The 9984-nt window shown below is 33.9% G+C and overlaps 1 long non-coding RNA gene and 1 pseudogene across 1 annotated transcript; one reads left to right on the forward strand and one right to left on the reverse strand.

Moving 5' to 3' along the window:
• The first annotated feature begins 4207 nt into the window (after positions 1–4207).
• Positions 4208–5343, forward strand: LOC138306759 (uncharacterized). Its single transcript, XR_011205910.1, has 3 exons — positions 4208–4332; positions 4721–4913; positions 5218–5343. It is a non-coding gene; the product is annotated as an uncharacterized lncRNA (long non-coding RNA).
• Positions 5344–5815: 472 nt separating this feature from the next.
• Positions 5816–7983, reverse strand: LOC138306756 (uncharacterized; annotated as a pseudogene).
• Positions 7984–9984: the final 2001 nt, after the last annotated feature.

The following is a 9984-nucleotide window of genomic DNA, read 5'->3' on the forward strand; positions in this document are numbered from 1 at the left end:
TCTTATTTCCATGTCCAGCTATTTCTGATCCATAGTGGCGGTACGCCCCGGTTCAGATTTTTCTGGTCAAATGTTATTTTCATTGTACCTATTATTTGAGAATAGTAGCTGCTCTTGTTTTAATGTTTAGATTACAGTGTTTTATTTTGTTTTTATTATCTGTTAGATATCCTTTGTGGCGGTACGCCCTGGATCTAGCTGATATTCTTCTAATTAGATTTTGCACGTGCTGTTACATGTGAACAGTAAGACATATTAAGTTAAATTTTTTACAAATGTTGCAAACTTGTAACCTTACAATATTTAGTAATCTACATGTTTTTATTGTATAAGGTAATGCTCGGATCTTTTGTGACGGTACGCCCTAGCTCTAGACTAAACCTTCAATGAGATACAATTTAATGGGACATAATAGTTTTGTTTTGGTCATGCAACACACTCTCCAATGTTTTTTTTTTCTATTTTTGCACTATAATTTATAGCATTCAGTTATTGTAGTAATACACATGCTCAGGCTATCTTAATACCAGTTTAGTAACACAGCCTTTTGTGGCAGTACTCCTCTTTGTTCAACATGATAGTTGTTGCTGTTTTATCCATTTATATTGATTCAATTTGTCGATTATTTTCTTTGTCAGGATCAACCACTATCATTATGTTGTCAGCCTGAAATAAGTTTTATCAAAATAGTTTATATTCTCCAACCATTTTCAACTATTTAACTTACATTTCTGAAGTTTTAACTTGCTGACTGTTTCCAGTAAGTTCTAGATTGTTTTTTATTCTTTCATATTTTGCTTTATATTTTCCACTGGGATTTTTTCTATAATTATTTTTAACTTGTAGCCAGGTCTGAAGTTAGTATTTCAATCATACGCAGCAAGGGTGGCGGCAGCTTCATATATTGTGTTTATATATGAAGCTTTGTGGCGATTTTAAAGCCGCACCTTCACTCATTGTTTTTTGTAAAACCTTATTTTATTGAAAACTTTAATTGAAAGATCATATGATAAAACTTATCGGCCATCTTTTTTCATTAAGATGTGCCAAGTATTCGCCATATCCTTGTTGCGTTAATTCCTTGAGTGAGCAGAGCTTGCTGCTTGTTAGTTTGTGGTAGGAAGCACAAACTAGGGATGTTAGTGCCTACTATTTGAAGAAGTGGAAAAATAAAGAGTCTATGCAATAGACGATTTTTTACACGATTCAATTTTACCGCCTCCTTGTAGTCGATTCAAAATTTACCGCCTCTGCGTATATATTTGATTACTTCTAATTGGCTTATCAGCTCACATGACCACGCTTTGTTTATGAGTTTGCGCACTACTCATTTCAGCGGACAGAAAAAAAATTCACGGGCGCCATTAATCTATTCTATCAACATTTCATTACCCACCCAGACCACATCCCTGTTCTTATTATCCATATTTGTTTTATGCTCATTGCTTTCTTTGTAGTTCTATGTGTAACATTTATATGTTTAATGTAGATTTGCTATTGTTATTTTAACATTTATTGCATATTGTTCTCTCTCGAAATATTTTTGTCACCGCTTTCTTTGTACTTGTATGTGTACCATTTATATGTATAATGTATGTTTGCTATTGTTAGCATATTGTTCTCTCTTATATAATTTCTTGATATTGTACTGTGTGGCGATTTTAAAGCCGCACCTTCACTCATAGTTTTTTGTAAAACCTTATTTTATTGAAAACTTTAATTGAAAGATAATATAATAAAACTTATCGGCCATCTTTTTTCATTAAGATGTGCCAAGTATTCGCCATATCCTTGTTGCGTTAATTCCTTGAGTGAACAGAGCTTGCTGCTTGTTAGTTTGTGGTAGGAAGCACAAACTAGGGATGTTAGTGCCTACTATTTGAAGAAGTGGAAAAAAGTTTTTTCCCACATCACGTCAAATTTATATCCAAAAATCATCACTACTGTGTTTAAATCTGCAAACAGAGCTTCATATTTATGGTCCTCCATGTTGAACGGTGAAAACTAAACTGAGTATTTCTTTCAGTGAGTACCACATACAGTACCTGTTCATGGATCATTCAAATCATGATTCTTGTTCTCAGAATGAGGTTTTGAAATTAATCATGAATATGTCTCAAGGTTTAAATAGGTAGTAAGAGTTTACCTGGAGCTGTGGAATAGTTAAATAATACCCAGTGTAATAGTGGATAGTACCGTAACATTAGGTATATTGTTTTAAGTATGAGAAACATCTCAAAATATGGAATAGCCCTTACTGGCCTCTAACAATTCATTATTTTGACTTTGTCCACAGTTTTCGGTGTTTCTCCAATACATATTCAAATTTCACTATATGGGTTGAACATCTTAATTATAACGACTAGTAAGATATTTAATAAGATACATTATAGACAAATCAATATATAAAAGATAGCAGAAATCAAATATTAATAATAATTAAATAAAATAACACAAGTGTTGTTGGTTCTAGATTGAAACAATCAAAGATGCTCCACCGCCGACAGAGCATAAACGATACTCATCATTTTAACAATAATTGGTATTAAATCGTGTGTATATATGTCTAAATCAACATAAAATGATTTTGCTTTTTAGTGCATGCGCAATCAGTACTTAATTCCCTATAGGACATAGTGCCAGGGATTTTTTCGGGATGCAATTTTATTTTGAATATTCTTTTCTTGAAGTAAAATTAGAAGCTCAAACTGTGCAATGGCGGTAATGGTGTAAAGTAAGTAATTTTTGGTAACTGAATAAAAATACTAAGTCGTCTGCTCCTGTTATTGATAGAGAAAAAATATCATTTCTCAGCATTGGAGCATCTTTAAGAATTTTATCAAAAGGAGGAATAGAATCACGCTAGTTCACATGATGGTACAACTACTCTCCTAATAATTCTGGTACAGACACTGCATTGTTCCAAATATTTCATTTGAATTTTGACTGAATTGTTATAAATTATTCCAACATGTATATTTATCATGACGGCTTCCTTTATAACATACAGGTATTTCTACCAGAAACATATGCATTTGTATAACCAAGCAACACTGACAATGGGGGAAACTATCAGATGATTTTGTATCAATTATCACTTCTGCTTAAAATATCATTAAATAGACTCAATCATAATACATTTTTAAAATTCTGCTATATTTATTATTCAGTTAATCTGTTTACATGTATTGATCTATTATAATTTTATAACAGGTTAGCACAGACTTGTAGTCATATTGGTAGTTTGCTCTTTGCTTTGAGTAATGCAAAGGTTACCAACAGAAGATCGACAACTTAAGATGTAGAGCCATGCAGTTCAACCTCAAAGCTTTGTGAAGGGAATGTCCCGCGTCATACAGTCAAACCAAGGCCTATGGGCACATTGGAAGTAGGAAAACCCTCATTGATGTCTAACACTCAGACAACAAAAAATACCAAACCTAAGCAGGATAGTATGTCCAAATTTGATCCACGTCACACATCTGACAGAAATCAACATGATGTCTCAAGAACACTTAAAAAATTTAAAGGATATATTTCCAAATACAGGTACAAATCAATGTTAATAGTAATAATATATTAACAAACAAAAACAACTTTGACCTTCATTTATTTTGCCAATAAAAACAATCAACTATAATAACATTATCAAGTACATATTATGATTAAGTCCAATTAAAATGATTTCTTGGTTCTTAGGCCCTCTTTACACATAATATTCCTTTATCAGTAAGGTAAATTTTGTTTCTGGCAATAAACAGTACCATACAAAGTACATGTACCCTCTTCACCTTTCAGAGCAATACAAGTGAAAACAAATGCTTCCTCCCTATTCAGTTGCACGGGAACTATTAACTAATTTTTAAATGGCTCAAGCAATCCTGGTTGTGATTAATGACTAGGTACAAATTAAAACTAACATATAAAAATATGAAGTATTAAACATAACAATTAGAAAAAAGTATGTAGCACCTGATTAGCAGATAAATATACAAACCATTTGCAGAATATTGTTCGGAAGTAATAAGAAGTATATACTATATATGAGTACAAATAATGAAATTTCATAATTACCATTTTATAAAAGAAATGACATAACACACTTGCATTTAAAGTTCATATAACAAGTAGTGAAGCACTATAGAAATGTTGAATTTCATCATATACAACAATTAATTGCACACAATAATTTTTTTTCCTTGATTAGCCCACTTATGGAATATACCAGATCATGTTCAAGATGTTTGTTGTGAAATGGAGGTTACTACCATACCAGACCCTTTGATTCTGCAGATGGAAAAAATGTTGTTTACCAATGCCAGTAAAGAAACTGTAAGAATGTATTTAATTTATCCTCTTACTTAAACAAACTGAAATACACTATTAGATTGGTTTTGATTATTCTGTACATGGTCCATATCCCTAATAACCACATGATATTTTTATTAACACATGTGTAATGTTGTCATGAGTATGCATGAATTACAGGTGATAAATTACATATTGCAAATACAATATCTTCATATAACCCTATTTATGTCAAATTGAACCACCATTTAAATAACACATCACTATATGGGCCACTTCTTAGATGTTATCTCAATTCAAACCCATAAAACATAAGCTGTAAAACAACTAATAGTAATACATATTCAATCGCATTTTTTCACATGACATGAAGGTTTTATACATTAATGACATAAAAATATTTCAATTTCAGTACCCCGTGTTGATATCAGTGAAGAGCTGGTAAACTATATAGGGAAATATACAAGAGACCAGATGCTATCTAAGATGTAGAAAGACCTCCACCTCGGTCGTCTGACCTGTTCTATATTTGGTGGTGTGATGAGTGCAGGTGACAACCCTAAATCATTGGTGAAAAGAATTGTAGAGGGGTCAAATCTTGACAGGTATGTAAAATTATAAAACTATTATTAAATCTATACACACAAGACTTTTTGTGCCCATATAAATGTTAATTTCCTTCTTCCACTCACACTTCAAAATTTAGATTTTATTTCAGAAGCTAAACAAGCTGGCTAATAACAATTGAATGTTTGCTTCTGTTCTTTATCTTTACTCTGTTTCAAATTGAGAGATCCAATTTTGAAAGTCTTTCAATGGAAATTAAATGTGACGAAGGGAGATACCGGTAACTCAATTGCATTGAAAAAGAGATTTATATACATAAGTATAATTCTTTTTAATTTTCAGTTATAATGCACTAACCCCAGCTGTACAATGGGGTATAGATTGTGAGAGCAAGGCAAAGGAAGACTATATTTGCCTGCAATCTCTGATCAACACCAAATTTACCCTTCAAGGTAGAAGATACTGGCCTAACCCTATGTGCACATCATTCCTTTCTTGGAACATCCAGTGATGGAAAAGTCATAGAGGGTGATGCAAGTGGTTTGTTGGAAATTAAATGTCCATATTCTATCAAGGGCATGAAAGTAAACAAAATGGAAGTTCTTGATATTGCGGCAATGAACAATCCAGATTTATGCCATGAGTATGTAGCTACAGATGTACGTTTGATTAAAAAACACAAGTATTATACACAGGTACAAGGAGAAATGGCTGTTATGTCTTTGCCATGGTGTTACTTTGTTGTGTGGACAGCCGCACAGAAAAATAATATCTTTGTTGAAAGAATTCACTTTTACCCTGAATTTGTCAGTACTATGATGCCAAGATTAGTTGAGTTCTACATGAAGCACATATTCCTATTATATTTTGAGTAATCTTAATGTGACATTCAGATAGCAAGTATATTGTAACTTTCTATGTATGACTGACATTCATGTTCTCAATTTACTAAAGGAACATCCAAATTTGTTAACCAGCATATGACTTGAAAAATGTGTGTTGATATAGGTTGCAATTTTAAAGGTAGCACTCCATCAAGGATATGGATTTTTTTTACTTTACAAATGCTTCTTTCTACATGAATTCTTAATGATGCTAGCTATCTCTTGAGTTTCAAAAACTTCATTTGTAGTGAACTGTGCCCTGGCACCTCTAAATGGTGGTATATTTAACGAACATTTCTTTTTTTCTAAGATGTCTCTGATAGCAAAGCCTTTATCAGCCATGACACGGACATTCTCATCCAGCAAATCAATCAATCCTGACTCTATTATGAGTTGACGATCGGACGTTTTGCCAGGCTAGCCTTCAGAAACGAATGATATAATGCCTGATGGTGTAATACCAACTAGAACTTTAATTGTTTTATGATGTTTATAATTGTAAAATGTCAAACTTTGATTGATGAGACTAGACGACCTCTGAATAAACACCTCTGTGCAATCTATTATAACGCGGACAGAGGGATATTTAATTTTAAACGCAGATGGCATAATTCTATCAATATTGTCTCTAGCTGGGAAAGGATTTAACATTTTCAGTTCTTTTTGGAGCAGCAGAATCCATGTGGAAAATTATTTAGAGAAAGTCCCTTCTGATATGTGAAATCGTTCAGAAATATCTGTTACCAATAGCCACAACCGTAGCCTCATCAGAACAGAAATGAGTTGGTCAATCAGTTCCAGGGATCCAAAGGATGGTCTTTGTCTGTCTGATGAAGTGGATCCCTTCTGCCCTATCCAGTACTTCATCTTCTCTGCCTTTGGTCTAATGAAGCTGAATAAAATACCATACATATTATTTATCAATAGTGGTTTGTGTTTTAGATTGTAGTGCAGCATGCTGACCTCATATTCATTAAGGGCAAATGTAAACAAATACCCGGTAATGTCACGGGCAAACTGATTTGTTACTGCCAACTAATCTGGTAGCTTAGAGTCTTCAGTCTATTTGGAAATATGTAAAATAATGAAATAATGGGCTAGGGAAATGGTAAACTTTTATAGCAGCTACTGTCACATGTGATCAGTATATATCGTGAAACCTGCCTTATAAAAATGTAGTGACCACCTGAATAAAGAGACTGTCATATGTGCCCCCTCCCCCTTTAAGTTCAATGTTATTTATTTACTATATTTTAATTCAATGTCGAAGTAATTAGGTTTCATAATCTTACAACTGAGATGTGAACATGATTGTACTGTGTATTACACTCAAGTTCATTCATTGTTGATATGCATTGTACTTATAAACAGCCACAAGAGGACAGCAAATGAATGTAGCACCCCCCACCCCCCACCCCACACCCATTTATATTTCTTGAATTGTCTTTTTTACATACATAAGTGCTATTGTCACATGGTGAACTACTTATGAAATCCTTTAAGAAGCTCTAGTTTTCACTATACCTAATTAACAAATACTTACCTGAAAAGCCACAAAAACACTGCAAATGTTGGTAGCCCTGTGTAAAATCTGGTCTTCTGATCATCATTGTCAATCTTTCCGATGCCCCATTTAGACCTTTTCATTTCCTTCTTTAAGTCTTCAAGCTCTCTTTTCAGTAGCTTATTTTCCATCTGTACAGGATCTGGATCACACTGAACTCCTGTTATGTACATGTAGATAGATTTAATACAGTTACAAGTACATTGTACATGTATATGGAATCAACAAATCTACATTGTTATTTTCAGAACATTAAGGGTTTTAGATTAGTTTGTGTAAAGTGAAATTATTTATGGGGTGTGAAAATTTGTACAAATCATATCTGCGGAAAGGATGCACAAATCCAATGTAATACATATCACATACACATAAGTAAGATAACTTCAGGCATTAACTGAAAAAATGAAGACATCTTATTAATACCAGACATGTCATATTACATATATCTGAAACAAAGAGATCCCATAAAAACATAGGCTTCATTAATAAGCAGATCTGTCTTTTCATTTGCCATGTATTCAACAACAGCATTAAAAATTTACATTTGCATTCATTGCATTGTAATTGTAGTTGCACAAAACAACAATGGATTCACCCATAAATAGCAAATATTAGCTCTAGATTTCCCTGTGATCTTTGTTTGAAGGATATTAATACATTACTTTAAATTTGAACCTGAAAAGTTATGAGTAAATTGCATTTTTTTTAACTAATCGATATTTCACTCTGAAGCAATGAAACTAGACTGGCCACCAGTCCTCTCTAGAATTTTATAAACAAATCACTAAAATTTGGCTTGATTTATTTTTGTCTCTACTACATGCCTGATCCTAAAGTTTAAAACTAGGGGGAGATAATCTAAGTAAAGAACTTTTGCTGAGAAAGTCTTATCAGCAACTTAGGGTCTGGTGGCCAGTCTACAATGAAACAGGATGAGTGGGCAATTTAAAGGATTGTTTGTTTCAATGTCGGGTGTAAATATGTGCTTGGCGAAGAGCAGTCTTGCTGCTTTAACCGGCCTTTTCACACACTTTTTTTTTCACCCACGAGGGCTGGGTATTAGTCAGTAATGAGTGTGTAGTAAGACAATCGCAAGATTTGGCCGTAACACGTGTTATCTAGGGTTCTTGAATTCGCAAAAGGCTGTAGAACAATTAGTCGGGAAATGTAATTGCCTTTTCTGATGCGTTGTTCTTCTTTAAGACCGACAGACTGCTTTATGCAGAGAAACATGGAATCAAAATCGGGGTTCGGAGACAGCAGTGATTTCGCTTCATCTTCCCAACTATTTCATCTTTGAATCACGTAAGTGTGTGGGAGAAAACACTGAAAAGCCCTGATGCACCTCCTGAATGGAGGTCTGTCTTTCCCCGGGTAATGCACCTCATTTTTCCATTTCCTGTAAGGATGAAACTCATATTTGTGTCCACATATCTGCTGGTGGTTGAAACAGAGGTGTGTGAGGGTGTGGTGTGTAAATTCAAACTTCCATATGGTCCAATAACCTGTATAACATAGGTCATGAGTATTAATTGCATTTTTAGTATTTAAAATGCACATGAATATGGACAATTCATGTGTATACTCTGCATAGGGTATAAATAGGGAAAATCGGATCAGGAAGGGGGCGGACATTAATGTAACGCATGTCACACATAGGCTTAGCAGCAATCCTGTGTCCCGCCTACCATCATGTCCGAACATATACTCTCAAAAATCAGGAAGAATTATTGGGTACAATTCATAAATGATTATATCACGTCTTAATCATGAGGGGCATTTAAAAAGCAAGTTGGCCCCTATATGTTTGTATACAATTACAGTGTTAATCTATGATAATCTGGGTTATAGACAACAGGGTTATTCGGCTTCATCTTCCCATGATTCACTGCAGTAACTGTGGGAGAAAAACACTGAACTGATTGATGTTGCTGGAGTGTCTGTCTTTCCCCTTTTCCACCTCATCCATTTCCTGTGGATGAAACTCATTCATTTCTCCACATATCTGCTGGTTGAAACAGAGGGTGTGTGAGGGTGTGTGTGTAAATTCATAACTTATATGGTTCAATAACTTGTATAACATAGGTCAGTTTATTAATTCCTTTGTTAGTATTAAAATAATCAATGCACATGAATATGATAATTCATGTGTATAATTGCATAGGGTAAAGGTAAGGGAAGTTCGGACAGGAAGGGGAAGTGCGGACATTATGTAACGCACACACTAGGCTTATACTTATTCAGAATCCTGTGTCCCGAACTTACCTACTCACATGTCCGAACATACCCCCCCCCCTCTCTGAAAATCAGGAAGACCGATGTGGGTAAATTCAGCTGGCTGTATATCACGTCTTAATCAAAATAGTTTTTGGAGAACCCTATCAAAATGTTGGAATTGATTGGCAGTTTAATGTGATATATGATATACATCTCGTTACTGAATATTTTTATGGCCAATAAAGTTATATGTGATTTTACTACGACAGAGTCCGAACTTCCCTACCTTTACCCTACACGTATAATTCCGCCTTAAGACACATTCATGTATTATATATAATGTTATATGTTAAAATTAGTAATAAATTAGCTAAGTATATGTATGCTTTAATGCAAATCTGGTAATGATGGATTCAAATTGTATATTACTGTCTTTGCACAAAT

The sequence above is a fragment of the Argopecten irradians genome, chromosome 13 (genome assembly GCF_041381155.1).
Source record: "Argopecten irradians isolate NY chromosome 13, Ai_NY, whole genome shotgun sequence".
NCBI classification, from domain to species: domain Eukaryota; kingdom Metazoa; phylum Mollusca; class Bivalvia; order Pectinida; family Pectinidae; genus Argopecten; species Argopecten irradians.